This window comes from Bos taurus, chromosome 2, assembly GCF_002263795.3.
Source record: "Bos taurus isolate L1 Dominette 01449 registration number 42190680 breed Hereford chromosome 2, ARS-UCD2.0, whole genome shotgun sequence".
NCBI classification, from domain to species: Eukaryota; Metazoa; Chordata; class Mammalia; order Artiodactyla; family Bovidae; genus Bos; species Bos taurus.
In genome coordinates this window covers 121,821,522-121,845,277 of record NC_037329.1, presented here as the reverse complement: position 1 = coordinate 121,845,277, position 23,756 = coordinate 121,821,522, and the positions used below count along the sequence as shown (strand labels likewise).

The 23,756-nt window shown below is 41.9% G+C and overlaps 1 non-coding gene across 1 annotated transcript; it reads right to left on the bottom strand.

Annotated features, from left to right (window-relative positions):
* Nucleotides 1-287: 287 nt before the first annotated feature.
* Nucleotides 288-359, bottom strand: TRNAG-GCC (transfer RNA glycine (anticodon GCC)). The gene has a single exon. It is a non-coding gene; the product is annotated as a tRNA-Gly (tRNA).
* Between the last annotated feature and the right edge of the window lie 23,397 nt (nucleotides 360-23,756).

The window sequence follows — 23,756 nt, the reverse complement described above, 5'->3', positions numbered from 1 at the left end:
TGCGACGCTATGGACTGTAGCCTGCCAGGTTCCTCTGTCCATGGGATTTTCCAGGCAAGAACATTATACTTCAATTAAAAAATACTGATTAAAATTTTAAAAAAATATTGATTAAACAAGAGTTCAGGTGGAAAAGATGATACACAGAATAGGAGAGTGAGTGAACTCATTCAGTCGTGTCTGACTCTTTGTGACCCCGTGGACTGTAGCCCTCCAGGCTCCTCTGTCCATGGGATTCTCCAGGCAAGAATATTGGAGTGGGTTGCCATTTCCTTCTCCAGGGGATCTTCCCAACCCAGGGATTGAACCCGGGTCTCCTGCATGGCAGGCAGATGCTTTATCCTCTGAGCCACCAGGGAACACAAAATGGGAGAAGGTAACTGCAAATTATACATCTGATAAGGGTATATATGATATCATATTCATATAAAGAACTCTACAACTCAATAATACAATGACAAATGATTCAATTTAAAAAAATAAATAAAATTGTGATAAAACACACATAATATAAAATGTACCATTTTAACCATTTAAAGTGTATAGTTTGGTGGTACTAGGGCTTCCCTTGTGGCTTGGCTGGTAAAGAATCCTCCTGCAATGCAGGAGACCTGTGTTTGATCCCTGTGTTGGGAAGATCCCCTGGAGAAAGGAAAGGCTACCCACTCTAGTATTCTGGCCTGGAGAATTCCATGGACTGTATAGTCCATGGGGTCGCAAAGAGTTGGACACAATTGAGTGACTTTCACTCACTCATTCACTCAGTGGTATTAAGTGCATTCACATTGTTGAGCAATCATCACCACCTTCCATGTCCAGAACTTTTTCACCTTCACAAACTCAAACTCTACACACATTAAATTTCCCCAACCCCCTCCTTCCAAAACCCCGGGTAACCTCCACTTTAATTTCTGCCTCTATAAATTGACTACTCTAGCAGTCACATAAGGAGACTTCTACATTATTTGGTCTTTTGTGTCTGGTTTATTTCATTTAGCATAATGTCTTCAAGGTTCATACACACTGCAGCCTGTGTCAGAATTTCCTTCTTTTTTAGGCTGAATAATAAATATGACATTGTATGTCTACATCACATTTTGTTTACTTATTCATCCATTTATGGATATTTGGCTTGTCCTGTCTTTTAGCTTTGTGAATAGTGCTACCGTGAAATCAGTGTCTTATCTGGCTTTTTAAGGGAAGGCCACCAAATATCAGTCTGTGTCTGGTCTCTCTCCAGTTGCTTATTAGGTTGAGATTCACCTAGCATTTAATAAGCAGTTACTGAGTTCTAGGATCTAGGCCAGGTGCTTTCAACCCATTGCTTATAAAAGCCTCAAAAAACCCTGTAAATGAAGTAAGCACAATTTTCCCCATTTTACAGATGGGGATGGTCAAGTTCAAAGAGATTGAGTAACATGCCTGAGGCCAGTATAACAGAGATGCAGGATGGACTTGATTATGCTATAGTAAACAAATGACCTCAAGATGTCAGGGACAGTTTCTTTTTTCTCTGACAAATAAGGACTTCTCACTCATGTCAAATGTCATCTTAGGTCAGCTTGTGCTTACTCCGTGTCATTGTCAGACCAGGCTGAAGGGGCAGACCCTCTCAGGGACATTGCTGGACTCATGGTAGAAAGAAAGAAAAAGACAGCAGACCACAAGCTGGTGGAAAACATCTGTTTACAAGTGACATGGCCATTGGCACCAACGTTTTATTGACCAAATCAAATCTTACGGCCACTCCTGAACTCAACAGAATAAAGACGTAGTATAACCCTCCTCCAGGATGGACAGTGAATAATTTAAACAGAAATGTAATCTACAGCAGCCCTACAGCTGTGGATGCTCCTGGGCCTCAGAGAGAAGACAGTAAATCTGTCAGGGAAGCTGGCAATTGTTCAGGCTGGGTCCACTCTGCAAAAGTAAAAGCTAAAGTCTGTGAGTGCCCCAGAAGTGTTCTATCTCCAGAGGACTGACCCACAGTAACCAAAATCAAGGGAAACTGTAGAGAAATAGGAGGTCAAGATGTTTGTTTGCTGTGAGATTAGAAAGAGCACAGGGAGCAGACACGTGGGTCCCTTGGGAACACCGTGTCTCTTCCAGAGTGAGGGCTCCTGAGGATCGTGCTGTGACCCGGCGGTCACTGATGACCCTGCAGTCAGCACCGCAGAGTAATAGATAAGGCTGGAGGCTCAAGGCAGGCCTAGCCCCCCAAATTTCCTGAAATACTGCCATCTTTTTCCTTTCACGTAGAAAAACCAAGCCAGTGTGGGTCTGACACTATGCTGGCAAAAATCCCCCAGGGACCTCCTTGGAGCCTATAAGTGGAGATTATTCAGCCTGTTTAACAGGGGAAATAGGAGAGCAATGGTCAATGATATATAGGTAGATAGGTAGATACATATTATATATATATACATCATATACTATTATACATACATATATACAATGACCTTGCCTGCCTACGTTTTATATATATGATGTAATGTGCATGCATGTGTGCTAAGCCGCTTCAGTCATATCTGACTGTGAGACCCTATGGACCATAGCCCACCAGGCTCCTCTGTCCATGGGATTCTCTAGGCAAGAATATTGGAGCGGGTTTTCATGCTCTCCTCCAGGAGATCTTCCCAACCCAGGGATCAAACCCACATCTCTTATGTCTTCTGCATTGGCAGGCAGGTTCTTAACCACTAGCACCACCCAGAAAGTCCATATGATGTTATTTATAACATATAATATGTACAGATATATACATGTGTGTATGTGTATACATATGTGTATATAAAATGGGCAGACAAGATGAGGGAAAGGTCAAGGATTTTTTCCTGGTATGCAATTATGGATATTTAGATTTTTAAAAATTATTTTCTGAACTGTATTGAGCATACATCCATCTGTAATTAGGACACATTTATTAAAAATTAAAACAATTCTAGGGACTTCACTGATAGTCCAGTGGTTGAGCGTCCGTCTCCAACTCATGGGCCAGAGGTTCCTCCCTGTTCCAGGAGAGTTTCCTGCGCCATGGGGCAAGTAGACCTATGAACAGCAGCTACTGAAGCCCACACACTCTGGAGCCCATGTGCCCCACCAAGAGAAGCCCCCAGGATAAGAAGCCCATGCATCGCAGCTAGAGAGTAGCCCCCACTGGCCGCAACTAGAGAAAGCCCATGCAGCAACGAAGACCCAGCACAGCCATAAATAAATACATAAATGCATTTTTTAAAATTACAACAATTCTAAAAAAATTACCGGGCTGAGGAACTGCCGTTTATGGGATTTCACCTTTCTTGGATTCTACCTAAACCCCAGCGGAGGAGCCCTTTTTTGGGTGCCCGCTGTCCATCCTGAGGGCAGGTGCTCCACCTACGGTGGAGAACAACATGCAGACATGTCCTCACAAAGCTCCCAAGCGGGTAAAAGACAATCAATGTGTGGTTTCCACCAAGGGCGATGGAGGCCCGAGAAGTGCAGGTGGTGAAGAGCTTTTCTCCAAATGCCCAGTGACTAAGTGGTTGGTCCTCCAAACAGTGTTTAAGACCAAGGGTTTTAAACCCGAATTAAAACGCTGGTTTCATTCCTTTAGCTGTGTGAGCCCCACACCACCCCCACCCCAGGTAATAACTAAATCTCTCGGCCTGGTTTTGCTCTCTGTAAAAAGGTTCATTGAAAGATCAACTGAGACTATTGTTGTTGTTCAGTCACTCAGTCATGTCCAACTCCCTGCGACTCCGTGAACTGCAGCACACCAGGCTTCCCTGTCCTTCACTATCTCTCAGAGTTTGCTCAGATTCATGCCCAGTGAGTCAGTGATGCCAGCCAACCATCTCATCCTCTGTTGCTCCCTTCTCCTCCTGCCCTCAATCTTTCCCAGCATCAGGGTCTTTTCCAGTGAGTCAGCTCTTCGAATTAAGTGGCCAAAGTATAAGAGCTTCAGCTTCAGCATCAGTCCTTCCAATGAATCTTCAGGGTTGATTTCTTTTAGGATTGACTGGTTGGATCTCCTTGCTGTCCAAGGGACTCTCAAGAGTCTTCTCCTTAAGGAAAATAATGCATGGAAAATACTGAGCTCAGTTCCTGGCCTACAGGGAGTCACTGATATTAAAGGCATTTGACCCAGCACTCCCAAATCCAAGTTTGTTGCCCTTCTCAAACAGTGAGAAAAGTGCTCTTCTCGCTGCCTCTAACGAGGAACAGGCCTACTTCCTCAGTCACAGAGGTGCTCCCTGCAGTGCTGTAGGAACTTTGCAGCATGCTCAACTGCTCAGTCAGGCTCTCTGTGACCGCCATGGACTCTAGCCCGTCAGCCTCCTCTGTCCATGGAATTTTTCAGGCAAGAATACTGGAGTGGGTTTTCATTTCCTCCTCCAGGGGATCTTCCCGAGCCAGGGATTGAACCCGTGTCTCCCGCATCTCTTGCATTGGAAGGCAGATTCTCTACCACTGAGCCACCAGGGAAGAAATTGTTGTCTCTAAGGAGAGAGAACTGGGAGGCAGGGGTGGGGAGACTGCAGAGCCTTCCAGACTGTTTGAAAACATTATTTTCTCCTTCATGAATTCTTCTCAGGTTTAAAAATATAGGAATGAAATGATTTTAAGAATTTGAATTAATTAATTCCTCAGTGACTTCTTCTGCTTTTCCCTCTGCAGAGCCGGGCTTTCCTCAAAGCCGAGTCTGAGGACTACCTTTATGAAAATCTGTGCTCCCCTCCACTGCCAGCTCCAATGAATCAGAACTTCTGGGGCTGTGAAGGAGGGGGGCGCCTGGTTGGCCTCACTTTTAATTAGCTCCCCTGGTAATTCTCCAAGACACCAAAGTAGAAGAATCACTGCTTTATGAGCCCTTCGGCATATCAAGTGCTCAGAAATGTTACCTTCCCCTTAGTCTGCCTTCCCTGAGATGACATCACAGCCCAGCAGGCCTAGAGAATCCACCTATAACTTTGACATGATTTACTGTGCAAACTAAAATTATTCACCCTGTCAACTGTTGTCATACCAATACTGGTGGTCAAGTGCTGCCTCAACAGGTTAAATCCAGCACAGTAGAATTCTATGTAAATGTTAAAAAAAAAAAAAAGAATGAGCAGACTCTTTTCACCGTACTATGTACAAGTTCTAAATAAGATAAGTAAAGTGAATAAAAATCAAAACATATGACAATGTGCTTGGCCTGTTAGCACTTGTGTAAAAGTGCTTCACACACACAAGATGTACACATGTGTATTTGTGTATGTAGTATATGCAAATCTCTGGAAGGATAAACAAGACCTGGGGAGGGAGGAGTTGTGGTTTGCCTCCGGGAAGAGGAAGTGGGGATGTGGGTAAGAAACAGGCCTTTCACAATGCTGTATACCCACCCAAGCTCTCGAATTTTTGAGCCATCTGAATGCATTCCTTTTTCAGAAATAAACTCAAATGTAAAAGCATGCTGCCACTGTCTTGAAGCTGCTCTGAATGCATGAGCCTCGTTCTCAGCTCATCCCGATGGCTCCCTGTTCCTCAAACCGTCTTTTCATCTAAGGCTCTCTTTCCACAGAGTCAATCACTGACCTTGTCCATCCACAGGCGTATTTTGATCAGACTGCTAAGTCAGACAACTCCACTGGCAATTAACATTCCAGTCCAGAGGCAGCGAAAGCATGCTTGCAAAAGATTTCATGATTTTAGACTCTGGCAAGAGGCAAGAGGTCAGTGTGCTTATGTAAGCCGACACAGCTTCTCCACTGAGACGTGCTCAGGAAGGCAAGGTGCACTGTGGCTCACACAGGACAGAGGCAGCTCGGAGACACTCAGAGAGGAGGAACTGAGTCCGTCTCCTGCAGAGGGCCTTGACTGATCCTAAATTGATCAGTTTCAGCCAAAAAGGAAAATAGATTCTTAAGAATATCGCAAGGTGGGGCTTCCCTGGTGGCTCAGTGGTAAAGAAACCACCTGCCAATGTAGAAGACATGGGTTCGATCCCTGGTCTGGGAAGATGCCACGTGCCGCAGAGCAACTAAGCCCGTGAACCACAACTACCGAGCCTGCACTCCACAGCCCAGGCTCCACGACAAGAGAAGCCTGTGCACCGCCACTAGAGAGAAGAGAAAACCCACAAGCAGGGAAAACCCAAGCAACAGTGAAGATCCCAGCAGAGCCAAAATGAAAATAAATAAATAAATTTTTTTTTAATTTAAAAAAGAATAACAGAACGGTGGGAAGTCCCTGGCAGTCCAGTGGTTAGGACGCTGTGCTTCCACTGCTGGGGGTCCAGGTTTGATCCCTGGTTGGGGAACTAAGATCTTACAAGCCACGCAGCCAAAGAAATAAGATAATGCTGTGAATGGATGTTTTGCAAACACGTCAAAAATAATGCTGTGAATGGATGTTTTGCAAACACGTCAAAGTTTTTAAAAAAATAACAACATAAGGATAGCATAGGATGCAACCACTCCACTCCTAGGTATTTTCCCAAGAGAAAAAGAAATATTATGTTCCCATGAAGACCTGTACATGAATGCTGATAGCAACTTTATTTGTAATAATCTCAAGCTAGAAACAGCCCAAAATGTCCAACAAATAGTGGCATATCCACCCAGTGAAATGCTACTCAGCAATTAACTACTGATTCTTGCAACAAACAATATGGATAAATGTAAAAATAATAATAATAAAATGCTGAATGAAAAGAGGCAGACCAAAAAAGGAGTGCATGATTTCGTTTATAAAAATCCCTAGACAATGCAGGCTAATCTATAGTTACACAAAGCAGGTCAGTGGTTTCTCTGGTTGAGGTAAAGAGGGATGGGAGGGAAGGATTACAAAGAAGTGGAAGAAATTTGGGGGGTAATAGAGGTGTTCACCATCTTGATTAGAGTGACGGTTTCATGGGTATACACATATGTCAAAATATCCAGTTACACACTTTAAATACATGCAGCTTTATTGTCTGTAAGCTCAACAAAGCTTTTTTTAAACAAAAAGAATCATGGAGTATCACGTGGAACTCAAGTTCCACAGGTTACGCTTTGAGGATTGAAGGAACTATTCTTGATTTTGATTGTAGTGGTAATTACATGACTGTCTACGGCATTAAAGTTCATCAAATTTCTTTGAATCTAAATACTTAAAAGCAATGATTTTTGTTGCGCGTGAATTATACCTCAATAAAATTGATTTTTAATAAACAGGACACACACATGGGCACATCCACGCAGAGAGACCAGGTTAGCAGCTGGACCCCAAAAGCATCTGGTGCCCACCTGCCACTGCTGCAAATACACTCTTTCTCCTCTCTCTCTCTCTCTTTCTCGTCTCTGGCTCTTCATATGCCTCTCTCTAACCTTCCCACAGATTGATTCCCTTCCAGTTCTTTGGCCCAAAAGGCAGAACATTCAGCTGTCAGTACTTTCTAAGCTTTATGTCTTAAGGCTCAGGTATCAAAAAAAAAAAAAAGGAAACTTTTTCTAAGCCTCAGTACCTGGTTTGGAAAATGCGATGGTTGGAATAATTTCAGTAGTTCTCAGTGAGGAAATACCCACTACAGAATGCTGACCTTTAGAGAAAGAGGCCAGGGACTCTAGATATCTAGAAAATATAAATATCCCAACAATAAAGAATCCTCCTGTGATCCACTTTCAAGTGCCCCACTGCACATAAAGATGAAAAACCTGTAAGTTTATCTGAGCCTAGAATCTACATCCATTCTACATACAAGCATGGTTTTTAAAAATACTTCCCAGGAGGTCAACTCAAATGAAAATCAACAAATTTGATCTATTTAGAGAATTGCTTTTGATAGAACTGTCACCAGTCCAAGTGCTTATAGTGTTTGAATTGCAACACATACCCACTTGGGCTTCCCCGGTGGCTCAGCAGTAAAGAATCCCCCTGCAATATAGGAGCCGAAGGAGACCGGGTTCGATCCCTGGGTCCGAGAGATACCTTAGAGGAGGAAATGGCAACCCACTCCAGAATTCTTGCCTGGAGAATTCCATGAACAGAGGAGCCTGGCAGGCTACAGTCCATGGGGCCACAAATAGACGACTGAAATGACGTAACAGCAGTAGCAGCAGCTGCAGCCTTCAGACTGCATTTACAGCCATGGCTTTCAGGGTGATTCTCCGTGTAGGTACAAACATCTATTGCAGTCTCTAGGGTATTTACAAATGTAAAATATATTTTATTATAAATTCCTTCTTTTTTCTTATGGGTCAGGTCAGTTCAGTTCAGTTCAGTCGCTCAGTCGTGTCTGACTCTTTGCAACCCCATGAATCGCAGCACACCAGGCCTCCCTGTCCATCACCAACTCCCGGAGTTCACTCAGACTCACGTCCATCGAGTCAGTGATGCCATCCAGCCATCTCATCCTCTGTCGTCCCCTTCTCCTCCTGCCCCCAATCCCTCCCAGCATCAGAGTTTTTTCCAATGAGTCAACTCTTCACATGAGGTGGCCAAAGTACTGAAGTTTCAGCTTTAGCATCAGTCCTTCCAAAGAAATCCCAGGGCTGATCTCCTTCAGAATGGACTGGTTGGCTCTCCCTGCAGTCCAAGGGACCCTCAAGAGTCTTCTCCAACACCACAGTTCAAAAGCATCAATTCTTCAGCACTCAGCCTTCTTCACAGTCCAACTCTCACATCCATACATGACCACTGGAAAAACCATAGCCTTGACTAGACAGACCTTTGTTGGCAAAGTAATGTCTCTGCTTTTGAATATGCTATCTAGGTTGGTCATAACTTTTCTTCCAAGGAGTAAGCGTCTTTTAATTTCATGGCTGCAGTCACCATCTGCAGTGATTTTGGAGCCCCCCAAAAATAAAGTCTAACACTGTTTCCACTGTTTCCCCACCTATTTCCCATGAAGTGATGGGACCAGATGCCATGATCTTCGTTTTCTGAATGTTGAGTTTTAAGCCAACTTTTTCACTCTCCTCTTTCACCTTCATCAAGAGGCTTTTTAGTTCCTCTTCACTTTCTGCCATAAGGGTGGTGTCATCTGCATATCTGAGGTTATTGATATTTCTCCTGGCAATCTTGATTCCAGCTTGTGCTTCTTCCAGCCCAGCATTTCTCATGATGTACTCTGCATATAAGTTAAATAAGCAGGGTGACAATATACAGCCTTGATGTACTCTTTTTCCTATTTGGAACCAGTCTGTTGTTCCATGTAGGAAACTGCAATCCTAATATACATTGTAATCCTAATATACATTGTAATCCTAATTCCGCCATTAGGATTACAATGTATATATGAATATATATACTAATATACTAATTTAGTTCTCAAGCAATCATATGAGGTATATACTATCATTGGCCCCATTTTATAGATGAAAAACTGTGGCACAAAACAGTACCCCAGTTCACACAGCTAATAAGCAGCAGAGCAGGAATTTGAACCCAGGACTTTTACTCCAAGAATCACATGGTCTGAAGTTCTACATCATACAGACTTTAGCACTACATCACATAGACTTTTAGCCTAAAAATCTAGAGTCTTTAAGCTACCTAAAATAGCCCACAAATTTTATTTCAGGCTAGGAGGGTTGTTAGCGGCTTCCCAGCTGGCACTAGTGGTAAGGAATCCGCCTGCCAATGCAGGAGCCTCAAGAGATGTGGGTTCAACCCATAGGTCAGGAAGATACCCTGGAGAAGGGAATGGAAACCTACTCCAGTACTCTTGCCTTTAAAAATCAGCCCATGGACTGAGGAGGCTTGTGGGCTACGAACCCTGGGGTTGCATAGAGTTGGACATGACTGAGTGACTGAGTAAGGCTGTTACTAAATAATGATGATGAGGATGAGATCCAGTGGTCTAGATGCCCTGGGTCTCTCCCAGTTCTAGAATCTATTTATTCTGGCTATGTTCCTAAACAACTCTTCCTGTTCAGTTTAGCCTTATCCTTGGAAGCGTGAGGAACTTCCCTGAAGAGGAAGAGTGTAATGTCAAATTAGTGACATTTTTAGCTATTAAAAAACAATCACAACATCTAGTGAGGACACAATACAGACCCTCTCAAACACTGCTGGTGAGAGGGCAATGAGTGGCTACTTCTCAACAGAAATTCAGCGAAATATCGTATCCTTTGACTCAGACTTCATTTAGAAAATCTTTCCCAAGGAAATAGGTTTCTAAGGTGGTTTGTTGTCATTCAGTTGCTCAGTCATGTCCAGCTCTTTGTGACCCTATGGATTGCAGTATGGCAGGCTTCCCCTGTCCTTCACCAACTCCTGAAGCTTGCTCAAACTCATGTCCATGGAGTTGGTGATGCCATCCAACCATCTCATCCTCTATCATCCCCTTCTCCTCCTGCCCTCAATCTTTCCCAGCATCAGGATCCTTTCCAATGAGTCAGTTCTTCACATTAGGTGGCCAAAATATTGGAGTTTCAGCTTCAGCATCAGTCCTTCCAATGAGTATTCAGGACTGATTTCCTTTAGGATGGACTGGTTGGATCTCCTTGCAGTCCAGGGGATTCTCAAGAGTCTTCTCCACACAGTTGAACTCCACCACAGTTCAAAAGCATTAATTCTTCAGCACTCAGCTTTCTTTATAGTCCAAATCTCACATCATAGATGGACCTTTTTTGGCAAAATAATGTCTCTGCTTTTTAATATGCTGTCTAGGTTGCTCATCGGAGAAGGCAATGGCACTCCACTCCAGTACTCTTTCCTGGAAAATCCCAGGGATGGAGGAACCTGGTGGGCTGAAGTCCATGGGGTTGCTAAGAGTCGGACACAACTGAGTGACTTCACTTTCACTTTTCACCGTCATGTATAGGAGAAGGAAATGGCAACCCACTCCAGTGTTCCTGCCTGGAGAATCCCAGGGATGAGGGAGCCTGGTAAGCTGCCGTCTATGGGGTCGCACAGAGTCAGACACGACTGAAGCAACTTAGCAGCAGCAGCAGCTGGTTAGTCATAGCTTTTCTTCCAAGGAGCAAGCGTCTTTTAATTTCATGGCTGCAGTCACCATCTGCAGTGATTTTGGAGCCCCAAAAATAAAGTCTCTCACTGTTTCCAGTTTTTCTCCATCTATTCGCCAGGAAGTGATGGGACCGAATGCCATGATCTTTGTTTTTTGAATGTTGAGTTTTAAGCCAGCTTTTTCATTCTCCTCTTTCACTTTCTTCAAGAGGCTGTTCAGTTCCTCTTCACTTTCTGCTAACTGAAAGGGTGATGTCATCTGCCTATCTGAGGTTGCTGATATTTCTCTCAGCAATCTTGATTCCAGCTTGTGCTTTATCCAGCCCAGCATTTCGCATGATGTACTCTGCATAGAAGTTAAATAAGCAGGGTGACAATATACAGCCTTGACGAACTCCTTTTCCTATTTGGAACCAGTCTGTCTACTCTTCCATGTCCAGTTCTAACTGTTCCTTCTTGACCTGCATACAGGTTTCTCAGGAGGCAGGTAAAGTGGTCTGGTATTCCCATCTCTTTAAGAATTTTCCAGTTTGTTGTGATCTACACAGTCAAAGGCTTTGACCTAGTCAATGAAGGAGAAGTAGATGTTTTTCTGGAATTCTCTTGCTTTGTTGATGATCCAACTGATGTTGGCAATTTGATCTCTGGTTCCTCTGCCTTTTTTAAAAACAGATTGAACATCTGGAAGTTCACGGTTCACATACTGTTGAAGCCTGGCTTGGGGAATTTGGGGCATTACTTTGTTAGCATGTGAGATGAGTGCAATTGTGTGGTAGTTTGAACATTCTTCGACATTGCCCTTCTTGAGATTGGAATGAAAACTGACCTTTTCCAGTCCTATGGCCACTGATGAGTTTTCCAAATTTGCTGGCATATTGAGTGTAAGCACTTTTACGCATCATCTTTTAGGATTTGAAATAGCTCAATTGGAATTCCATCACCTCCACTAGCTTTGTTTGTAGTGATGCTTCCTAAGGCCCGCTTGACTTCACATTCCAGGATGTCTGGCTCTAGATGAGTGAGCACACCATCATGGTTATCTGGGTCATGAAGATCTTTTTTGTATAGTTTTTCTGTGTATTCTTGCCGCCTCTTCTTAATAGCTTCTGCTTCTGTTATTGTGCCCATCTTTCCATGAAATGTTCCCGTGGTATCTCTAATTTTCTTGAAGAGATCTCTAGTCTTTCCCATTCTATTGCTTTTCTCTATTTCTTTGCATTGATTGCTGAGGAAGGCTTTCTTATCTCTCCTTACTATTCTTTGGAACTTTGCATTCAAATGGGTATATCTTCCCTTTTCTCCTTTGCCTTTAGCTTCTCTTTTCTCAGCAATTTGTGAGGCCTCCTCAGACAACCATTTCACCTATTTGCATTACTTTTTCTTGGGGATGGTCTTGATCACTGCCTTCTGTACAATATCATGAACCTCTGTCCATTGTTCTTTAGGCACTCTATCAGATCAAATCCCTTGGATCTACTTGTCACTTCCATTGTATAATTATAAGGGATTTGATTTAAGTCATACCGGAATGGTCTAGTGGTTTTCCCTACTTTCCTCAATTTAAGTCTGAATTTGGCAATAAAGAGTTCATGATCTGAGCCACAGCTTGTTTTTGCTGACTGTACAGAGCTTCTCCATCTTTGGCTGCAAAGAATATAATCAATCTGATTTTGGTATTGACCATCTGGTGATGTCCATGTATAGAGTCTTCTCTTGTGTTGTTGAATTAGAGTGTTTGCTATGACCAGTGCATTCTCTTGGCAAAACTCTGTTAGCCTTTGCCCTGCTTCATTTTGTACTCCAAGGCCAAATATGCCTGTTATTCCAGGTATCTCTTGACTTCCTACTTTTGCATTCCAGTCCCCTACAATGAAAAGGACATCTTTTTTTGGTGTTAGTTCTAGAAGGTCTTATAGGTCTTCATAGAACCATTCAACTTCAGCTTCTTCGGCATTAGTTGTTGAGGCATAGACTTGGATTACTGTGATATTGAATGATTTGCCTTGGAAACGAACAGAGATTGTTCTGTCATTTTTGAGACAGCACCCAAGTACTGCATTTCAGACTCTTTTGTTGACTATGAGGGTTACTCCATTTCTTCTAAGGGAAGTGGTAGAATACACATAATATAAAATGTACCATTTTAACCATTTTAAAGTGTGTAATTCAGTAGCATTTAGTACATTCACAATATTGTTGTGCAACCATCACTGATATCTAGTTCTGGAACAGCTTATTACACCAAAAAGAAATCTCATAACCTCATAACCATTCAGTAGTCACTCCCCATTCCCCTCTGCCCCAGCCTCTGACAACCATTAATCTGCTTTCTGTATCTATGAATTTATCTATTTGGATATTTAACATAAATAGAGTGACTTCTGTGTATGACTTCTTTTACAAGAATATTGTCTCTAAGGTTCATCCATTTTGTAGCATGTATCAGTACTGTATTACTTCTTTGTTCTAACTTTTTAGTAAAATCCATATAACATGAAATAAAACATTTTAAAGTGTACAATTCAGTGACATTTTGAACAGTCACAATGTTGTGCAACTACCACCCTATCTAATTCCAAAACATTTTCATTACCCAAAAATTAAATCCATCCTCATTAGACGGTTAATTCCCATTCTCTCCTCCTCCCCTGACAACCATCAATCTGCTTTATTTCTCTATGGATTTATCTATTCTGAATATTTTATATAAATGGAATCATATCTATAAGATTATATATATACGATCATAAATATATGACATACGAATCGTATATATATTGTGTATAAATGGACTCATATGTATACTATAACTTTTTTGTGTTTGGCTTCTCTTATAAACATGACTTTTTTAAAGGTTCGCCTACACTGAAGTATGTATCAGTATTTCATGCCTTTCTATGGTTGAGTAATATTTCTCTGTATGGATGCACTACATTTTGCGTTTCCATTCACCCATTAAGGGACATTTGGATCATTGCCACCTTCTGGTTACTGTGAATAGCGCTGCTATGGGCATTTGTGTACAAGTTTCTGTTTGAACACCAATTTCCAATTCTTTCAGGTATATACCTAAGATTGGAATTGCTAGGTCATATGGTAATTCTTAAAAACTGATTTTTTTCTTTTTTTTTTTTGGTCATGCCACATGTTAGGCAGGATCTTAGTTCCCTGAGAAGGGATCAAACCCATGACCCTTGAAGTGGAAGCACAGAGGCTTAACCTAGACCACCAGGGAAGTCCCAAAGGGTCATATGCTAATTCTAAGATTAACTTTTTGAAGTACCACCAAACAATTTTCTAGTGACTACCACTTTTACATTCCCCCAGGGATGTTCCAATTTCTTCATCTTCATATCCTGCTAATGCTTATTTTGTTGTTGTTGTTGTTGTTGTTATGGCCATCCTAGTGGGTATAAAGTCATATCTCATTGTGAGAGTTTGGATTTGCATTTTCCTAATGACTATGACGTTGAACATCTTGTGCTTATCAACAATCTTTATATCTTCTTCGGGAAAATGTCCTTGTCCTTTTTAAAAATTGGGTTGTTTGTCTTTTTGCTGTTGAGTTGTGCCTGAGGAAATAATTTTAAATGGGAAAACTATTTAAACATAAACATCACAGTATTATTTACAGTGGTGAAAAATTCAAAGTGACACTAATCTATAATAATAGGGGATATAAAAACAGTCCCAGCCCTTAAGGGGCATTCTGTCCTGAAAAAAAAAAAGAACACAAGAAACAATGAATTCAGTAAGACCCACGTTCAGGGTGTGCACGTTCAGGGTGTGCACGTTCAGGGTGTGCACAGGGTTACGGAAGGCGCTCAGAAGAGGGCTGGGGAGAGTCGGGGACATCTTCCCCAGACAAATGAAGAACTATGAGGGTGATTATATGCAAAGCAGAGGAATGGTGCATGTCCAGAGTTGCAAAAGAGAATGATACAATTGGGGAACTACAAAGAGTTTTTTGGTCTGTGCTTTTGTCAAAGGTTCAGTGTAGAGAAGCAGGAAGGAGCTGGAGCAAGATCGTTCTTTCATGCTAAATCTTTACCTGAAACCTCAGAGGGCTTCAGAAGGAGGCAACATGATGAACTTTATGTTTTGGAAAAATTACTCTGACAGCCACATGGAGAATGGGTGATGGTGGGGCCAGACTGGGGTCTAGTTAGGAAGAGTTACCAGACAGAAGGACTAAGACGTGGCTCTAGGGAGAAGAGTTAATAAGGTCAGGGATTAGATATGATCCCTATATCATACTTCCTGCCTGTCATGAATTAGACTGTGTCCCCCCAAAATAGATATGTTAAAGTCCTAATCCCCAACATTTCAGAATGTGACCTTCTTTGGAAGCAGGGTCAGTGCAGATGTAATTCGTTAAGATGAAGTCATACTATAGCAGGATGGATCCAATACGACTGGTGTCCTAATTTATTAGAAGACAGTCATGTAAAGACAGAGACACTCAGGGAAAACTCCATGTGATGACAAAGGCAGAGATTGGAGTGAGGTAGCTGCAAGCCAAGGAGTGTGAGAGATTGGCAGAAAACCACCTGAAGTTAGGAAAAGGCAAAGAAAGATTCTCCTACAGATTTCAGAGGGACTGTGGCCCCAGTCAGCAATAGCTAACATTTCTAGAGTGGTTACTCTATCACAGGTTGGGTTTTAAGTGCTTCACTCAGCACAATCATTTCAACCTCTGAGTTCCTTGTGAAAAAAGATTCTATTATTATTTCCACTTTATATTTAAGAAAACTGAAACGAGGTCTTCTCTGGTGGTTCAGTGGTAAAGAATCTGTCTGCCAAGGCAGGACACCGGGTTTGACCCCTGGTCCAGGAAGATCCCACATGAGGTGGAGCAACTAAGCCGGTGTACCACAACTATTGAGCCTGTGCTCTAGAGCCTGGGAGCCGCAACTATTGAGCACGTGTGCCACAAATAACGCAACTCGTGTGCTCTAGAGCCCGCTCTGCAACAAGGCACTGCAATGAGAGGCCTACAGACTGCAGCTAAAGAGCAGCCCCTGGCTCTCTGCAACTAGAGAAAAGCCCAGGAGACAACGAAGACCCAGTACAGCCAAAAGTAAATACATAAATAAAATCATTAAAAAAAAAAAAAAAGAAAACTGAAACACAAGAGTAGTTGAGTAAGTTTCTCAAGGCTACAAAGCTAGGGAAATGGCAGAGCCAGAATTTCGTGCTTGGCAGACTGACTCCAAGCTCTAGTGTTCTTACTTGATATACTATGCTGCTGATGCTGTGGCTGCTGCTAAGTCACTTCAGTCGTGTCCGACTCTGTGCGACCCGAGACGGCAGCCCACCAGGCTCCCCGTCCCTGGGATTCTCCAGGCAAGAACACTGGAGTGGATTACCATTTCCTTCTCCAATGCATGAAAGTGAAAAGTGAAAGTGAAGTCGCTCAGTCATGTCCGACTCTTAATGACCCCATGGACTGCAGCCCACCAGGCTCCTCCATCCATGGGATTTTCCAAGCAAGAGTACTGGAGTGGGGTGCCATTGCCTTCTCCAATATACTACTCAGCCATTCTAATACATATTTACTGAAAGTTCAATGGAAGGATGAATGAATGAATTGTTGAGTAAATCTAGATTTATTACCAGGGGGAAAGGTGGAAGTGATGAAGAAGAGAGAAAAATCAAGGATGAAGCCCAGATACCTTGCTTGGAAGACTTAGTAAATAAGGCATCGCCATTTACTGAGGCAGGAAAAAGAGGGGCAAAGTCAGATTCAGGGGTGGCATCTAAAAGCTCAATTAATATATTTCTTGAAATGCTGAGTTTGAACTTCAATGGGATGAGTAAGTGGGATGTCCTGTAGTCTGTTGGACACATGGATCTGGAGCTCCAGAGAAAGATGTCGGTTGTAATTATAGATCTGGGAGCCAAGAGTGTGCTTCGTGTCAGGGGCTTGGGTGAGATCACCAAAGCAAAATGTGTAGGAAGAGAAAAGCTGACTACCTATGACAGAGCTTTGGGGGAAACTGGAATTCAGTGAGCCAGTGGGGGAAGAGGAGTCTTAACTTACTAGCATAGGGTCTGTCATGGAAAGGACAAAAGTCAGGTTGTGGTGGGTTGAGGAGTGAACAGAAAAGGAACCGAAGGGTAAGCATACATGCTGCAGGTGGGAAAGATGGATGATGACTGGGACAGCAAATAGGCGCAGAGGCAAGCATACCCAGTGCTGTGTGGAAGTCACTCACGCCAAGTGATCATTAGACTTTAGGAATTTTGCAAGCTGGTTGTTAAATACAGCCATTATTAAAAATTAAGTTATTAATAACACCGTCCTACTATATAGCACTGCTGCTGCTGCTGCGTCACTTCAGTCGTGTCCGACTCTGTGCGACCCCATAGACGGCAGCCCACCAGGCTTCCCATCCCTGGGATTCTCCAGGCAAGAACACTGGAGTGGGTTGCCATTTCCTTCTCCATTGCATGAAAATGAAGAGTGAAAGTGAAGTCACTCCGACTCTAGCGACCTCATGGACTGCAGCCTACCAGGCTCCTCCGTCCATGGGATTTTCTAGGCAAAATTACTGGAGTGGGATGCCATTGCCTTCTCCATATAGCATAGGGAACTATATTCAATATCCTGTGATAAATCATAATGGAAAATAATATGAGAAAGAATACACATGTATAACTAAACCAGTCTGCTCTCAATGAGAAATTAACACATCATTGTAAATCAACTATACCTCAATAAAATAAATTTTTAAAAATTAGTTATAAAAACATAAATAATAAAAACAAAGCTTATACATTCTTAAGACTCTTCACTTTCTTTTACTATTATTATTATTTACTATTATGGTATCTGTTTGGTGGAAATATTAAAATGGTGTGCCACTGCACCTTTTCAAAAATCTATGTCTACTGGTAGCTTGTGATGGGCCATGGCAGGAGTATTTATACCATGGAAATTGGAAAATGCTACAGACAGGGCTTGTTTTTGTGATTGTGTACATTTAAGAAATTAATGGAAAAAATGTTAGTGATGGATATCAAACTTTAAAGTGCATCCTGTCTGTAGCCATTACATTGTAAGCAGCATCCAAAGAAATGGAGGAAGTAGTCCTCCAGTGTTCAGAAACTATTTTCCAATTCCATAAAGAAAGCATGTCACTGATGAATGAGTAAAGTTCTAACATAAGTCTTCATTGTTCTACTTCCATGTCTGTAACAAAAAGGAAAATAACAACGATCATTTATGCTGATCATAAATGGTATCATTTGTTACCATAGGTTGGCTAGGATATAAGAGTTGTGGAAAAATCAACAAAAGCATTCTGTGATAATTAATTGACTGTATGGAATTTACAGTAAAGATTTATTATTTTAAAATTGCATGTTTCTTTTAATTTTCTTCCAGAAACATCTTAATAAAAATTGGCCATTTCCAAGAAACACTTATTGCATGCCCACCAATAAAAGGCAATCATAACAAAGTAGAAAATTCACCATATGGCTATTACTTAAAGAAAAAAAAAAACAAAAACAACTAGCACACACTCAAGCACATCAGCAAAGTCCAGTACCAAAGTCACATTGTTTCATACGGGCTAGGATTCAGAATAGACACTGAAATAAAACTTAATTCAAACCCTGAACTATTCAGGTCAAAGGACCTCTACAGAAGTATCTGTCCTCAAAAGCATTCCGGTTTGAGACATGATTTCAGAATCAGTTCAGTTCAGTCACTCAGTTGTGTCCGACTCTTTGCGACCCCATGGACTGCAGCACGCCAGGCCTCCCTGTCCATCATCAACTCCTGTTTACCCAAACTCATCTCCATTGAGTCGGTTATGCCATCCAACCATCTCATCCTCTGTCATCCCCTTTTCCTCCCACCTTCAATCTTTCCCAGCATCAGGGTCTTTTCCGATGAGTCAGCTCTTCGCATTAGGTGGCCAAAATATTGGGAGTTTCAGCTTCAACATCAGTCCTTCCAATGAACACTCAGGACTGATCTCCTTTAAGATGGACTGGTTGAATCTCCTTACAGTCCAAGGGACTCTCAAGAGTCTTCTCCAACACCACAGTTCAAAAGCATCAATTCTTTGGTGCTCAGCTTTCTTTATAGTCCAACTCTCACATGCATATGTGACTAATGGAAAAACCACAGCCTTGACTAGATGGGCCTTTGTTGGCGAAGTAATGTCTCTGCTTTTTAATATGCCATCTAGGCTTTCAGAATAAAGCACAACAAACGATCACAAGACATTCAGTGTACAAGAGGGATTCTATAATTCCCAACATACTCTGAACCTGATAGAACAAATCTAACTTTCTAAAAAAACTGTATGTTATACATCCTTTGTATCAGTAAAATGTACAGTAAACATATATGTGCATATGTATATATATATACACACACACACACATAGAGTCCATGGAATTCTCCAGGCCAGAATACTGGAGGGGGTAGTCATTACCTTCTCCAAGGGATCTTCCCAACCTAGGGATTGAACCCAGGTCTCCCACACTGCAGGTGGATTCTTTACCAGCTGAGCCACCAGAGAAACCCATCACGCATTCTTTTCATCAGTAAAATGTACAGTAAACATATATGTGCATGTGTATACATAGATATATATGTGGGTACATATACACACATACACATATACATACAATTGTTTTTGCCCAGATATTGTTCAACCTCCTCACTACATCAGAAGCAGAGTGGTCTCATTACCAAGGAAATGAGGTATGGATTTAAGGTAGTAAAGGCCTCTGATGCTGAGGGGCTGGAAGAGGCACTCAATCAGCCAAGGATGAGAGAATGATGAGGGGTGGGCTTTCAAGGCCCAAGGAATTCCTTGCTCTGAGTGATGGGGAGGGCGACAGAGGAGAGCAGCAATGAGCGGCAGTGGTTGACTGTCTCAACTGGTATTGCCCAAGGGCAGAACAATAATCTAGATGTGGCCAACCCCTCATCTCCCTGTGACCTTTGTAGTACACAGGTCATGGGAGAATGAGTAACTTCTGTTTTTTGAGGTTGCAGAGAAAACAGTTGTCCTCAGGGGGCAACTTGGTTTCAGTTAATAACAGCTTCACTTATTGAAAGCAAGGGGAGTGTACCACAGAGATATGATCAGGGTTTCCGAGTGAGACATTTCAAGTGTGATACTGGGCAAGGTACGGACCCTTTCTGAGCTTCCATGTCCTCCTCTGTAGAATGAAAGTAAAGTGATCTACCATTCAAAACATAACACATTTCAAACACTGAGTGCAGTGCCGGGCAGACGGTAAACTTTCAATAAATTGTAAATACTACTTTGGCTATATAACTAAAAATGGAAGACACATAATTACATAAATACACATATTAATACATGGAGGTAAGGAGGTAAAATGAAAGAAATACCCATAATAAAGGTTGTCCCTGGATGGCAGGACAATTAGGATTTTTTTTTTTAATTCCACATCCTCTGTATTTCCCAAAGTTTCTACAGTAAGCCGATTTTGACTAAAAATTTTTTTTTCTAAAGCAAGGAGTGTGCATAAGAAGAAAAATCTTCATTAAAAAAAAAGGAAAGAAAAAAAGATCAGTGTTGTCTCAGGGCATGAGAAAATAAGTCCTCCACAGGACACACAGGCCTAGCATCTGGGCAAATTATTGCAAAAGGCAGAAAAAACACGTGAGGGTTTAGCATTTCCTAGTCATCCTTTCCCACCTCTAAAAAATTGATAAGCTCAAAGGCTATCTCTTCTTCTCTATTTTCTGTCTCATCTTTTGATTTTTAGATTTCAAGAGGACTTGTGATGAATAAAGGTGTTATAAATTAATCTAAACATGATTCAAATCTCTAATTTATGTATTCATTAAAATTTTACCTGTTATCAATCTTAGGGTTCCAGGTGTTAATGGCAACTCTAAGCGAAAGTCAAATATAATCATTTACATAAAAGCATTAGAAGATGATTAATTGGTATTTTTGTGCAGCTGTGATCTATTCTGCACTTCACAGGTGAAAAAAAAATGTTTCACTAAAAACATTTACCTATGCTGATCCTCATGAAATCGCGGAACATCCTCCAGGTTTTCATGTACTCAGTTACATTTATAGCATTTTCATTACTGGAATCACATTTCATATTTCCGGATTTCAAAAGGCATTGCAATTGCACACCCTTGAAAATTGGGCTGATTTCCACATCATTCCTTGTATATTTATGTATTCTGTTCCAACAGGAAGATAGAGATTAAATCTACTTGTGTTAACAAATTTCTGTTTGTGTGTCTTAGCATGATTTGGGTAATATATTCCAATTTCAAGGGGCCTAAACTTGCAGTGTCCTAAAAAAAAAAATGTCACAGGGCTTAGGTAGAGAAGTATTTTCAGAAAAGTGATTTATCTATGCTGAATAAAAGCTGTAGCATGGCCAGCTCAGATCCAGTTACGATTGCTAAAGCATGTCCAGGCTGGTTATCTAATGCTTCTGCAAGAATTTAGGCCACGCATTAATGCACTGAAGATAAAATCAATTTGAAAATTTCTTAAATCAAATACCAATCCTGGAGTAATACTCTCTGTGCAGGAGAATCAGCCAACAGTAATAGAAAGCCAATTATAAATTATAAACCACTCTGCTCAAATGTCCTGGTTTGTTGCTGGTAGGGCCCATTACACACAATTTGCACAAGTTAAATCCACTGACTAGAGAGAACTGCTGTTCACACAGACACTTGCACTCCTCTCTGCCTCACTCCCCACACTTAATATAAAGATGCAGCTCAATTAATAGGGATTCACTGAGTAAGAAAACCCAGAGCAATGCGATCATAAACATCCCATTCTACTATAGCAGTACAATCAAGCAGTTAGCAAGAGTGGAAGCCTAAGAAGGTTAAATGATAATGCTTATGAAATTCTGAAGCCAGTTATACTCAGCAGATACTGGCTAGTGTCATCCTCTTGTTTCTGTCTTCCTGACTGCCTCAAGCCCAAAGCAGCAGAGGAGACAGAGGCCCCAACACTAAAAACACATCTCCTGGACTACTATAAGCCATCATCAACCTTGTTGTTGTTCAGTCACTGTCGTGTCCTACTCTTTGCGACCCCATAGATTGCAGCATGTCAGGATTCCCTTGTCATTCACCATTTCCTGGAGTTTGCGCAAACTCATCTCCATTGAGTCAGTAATACCATCCAACAATCTCGTCCTCTGTCATCCCCTTCTCCTCCTGCCTTCAATCTTTCCCAGGATCAGGGTTCCTTCCAACGAGTCAGCTCTTTGCATCAGGTAGCCAAAGTATTGGAGCCTTAGTTTCAACACCAGTCGTTCCAATCAACTTTTAGGATTGACTTCCTTTAGGATGGACTGGTTGGATCTCCTTGCAGTCCAAGGGACTCTCAAGAGTCTCCCCCAACACAATTCAAAAGCATCAATTCTTCAGTGCTCAGCTTTCTTTACGGTCCAACTCTCACATCCATACACAACTACTGGGAAAATCATAGCTTTGACTAGATGGACTTTTGTCAGCAAAGTAATATCTCTGCTTTTTAATATGCTGTCTAGGTTTATCATAGCTTTTCTTCCAAGGAGCATCTTTTAATTTCATGCCTGAAGTCACCATCTGCAGTGATCTCAGAGACTAAGAAAATAGTCTGTCACTATTTCCATCGTTTCCCCATCTATTTGCCATGAAGTGATGGGGCTGGATGCCATGATCTTATCTTTCTGAATGTTGAGTTTTAAGCCGGCTTTTCCACTCTCCTCTCTCACTTTCAAGAGGCTCTTTAGTTCCTCTTCGCTTTCTGCCATAAGGGTGGTGTCATCTGTGTATCTGAGGTTATTGGCATTTCTCCTGGCAATCTTGATTCCAGCTTGTGTTTCATCCAGCCCAGCATTTCTCATGATGTACTCTGCATGTAAGTTAAATAAGTAGGGTGACAACGTACAGCCTTGCCATACTCCTTTTCCAATTTTGAACCAGTCCATTGTTCCATGTCCGGTTCTAACTGTTGCTTCTTGACCTACACACAGGTTTCTCAGCAGGCAGGTAAGGTGGCCTGATATTCCCACCTCTTAAGAATTTTCGGGTTTGTTGTGATCCAGTCAAAGGCTTTAGTAGTCAATGAAGCAGAAAGCCTACCACCCATAAATGGTCTCTCAGCTTCTACTCTCTCCAAAACATTGTCATTCATTCAGCTGTTATTTATTGCACACATAGTATTGCAGCAACTGAGTTTCATAAGAGGTATGGCCTCTACTTTAAGGACTTTTTAATATAATTTTATGGCTGTGCTGGGTCTTTGATGCTGTGTGGGTGTTTCTCTAGTTGCAGTGAGTGGGGTTTAGTGTCTAGATGCTGTGCACAGGCTTCTCATTTTGGTGCCTTCTCGTTGCGGAGCATGGGATCTAGGGTGCACAGGCTTCAGTTGTGGCACATGGGCTCAGTAGTTGCTCTTTGGCTCCAGAGCATAGGCTCAAGAGTTTTGGCACACAAGCTTAGTTGCTCCACAGTACGTGGGATCTTCCCAGACTAGGGATCAAACCCTTGTTTCCATCATTGGCAGGTGGATTCTTTACCTCTGAGCTACTAGGGAAACCCTAATATAAAGACTTCTTGAATAAGCTTTTTGAGCACAGATCTATGTAATTGCTATGTTTACCAACCTTCAAAGGCTCCTCATTACCCAAAGATATTACCAACTCAAGACTGATTCAGAATGACCTTCAGTTCAGTTCAGTTGCTCAGTCGTATCTCTTTGCGACCCCATGAATTGCAGCATGCCAGGCCTCCCTGTCCATCACCAACTCCCAGAGTTCACTCAAACTCATGTCCATCAAGTCAGTGATGCCATCCAGCC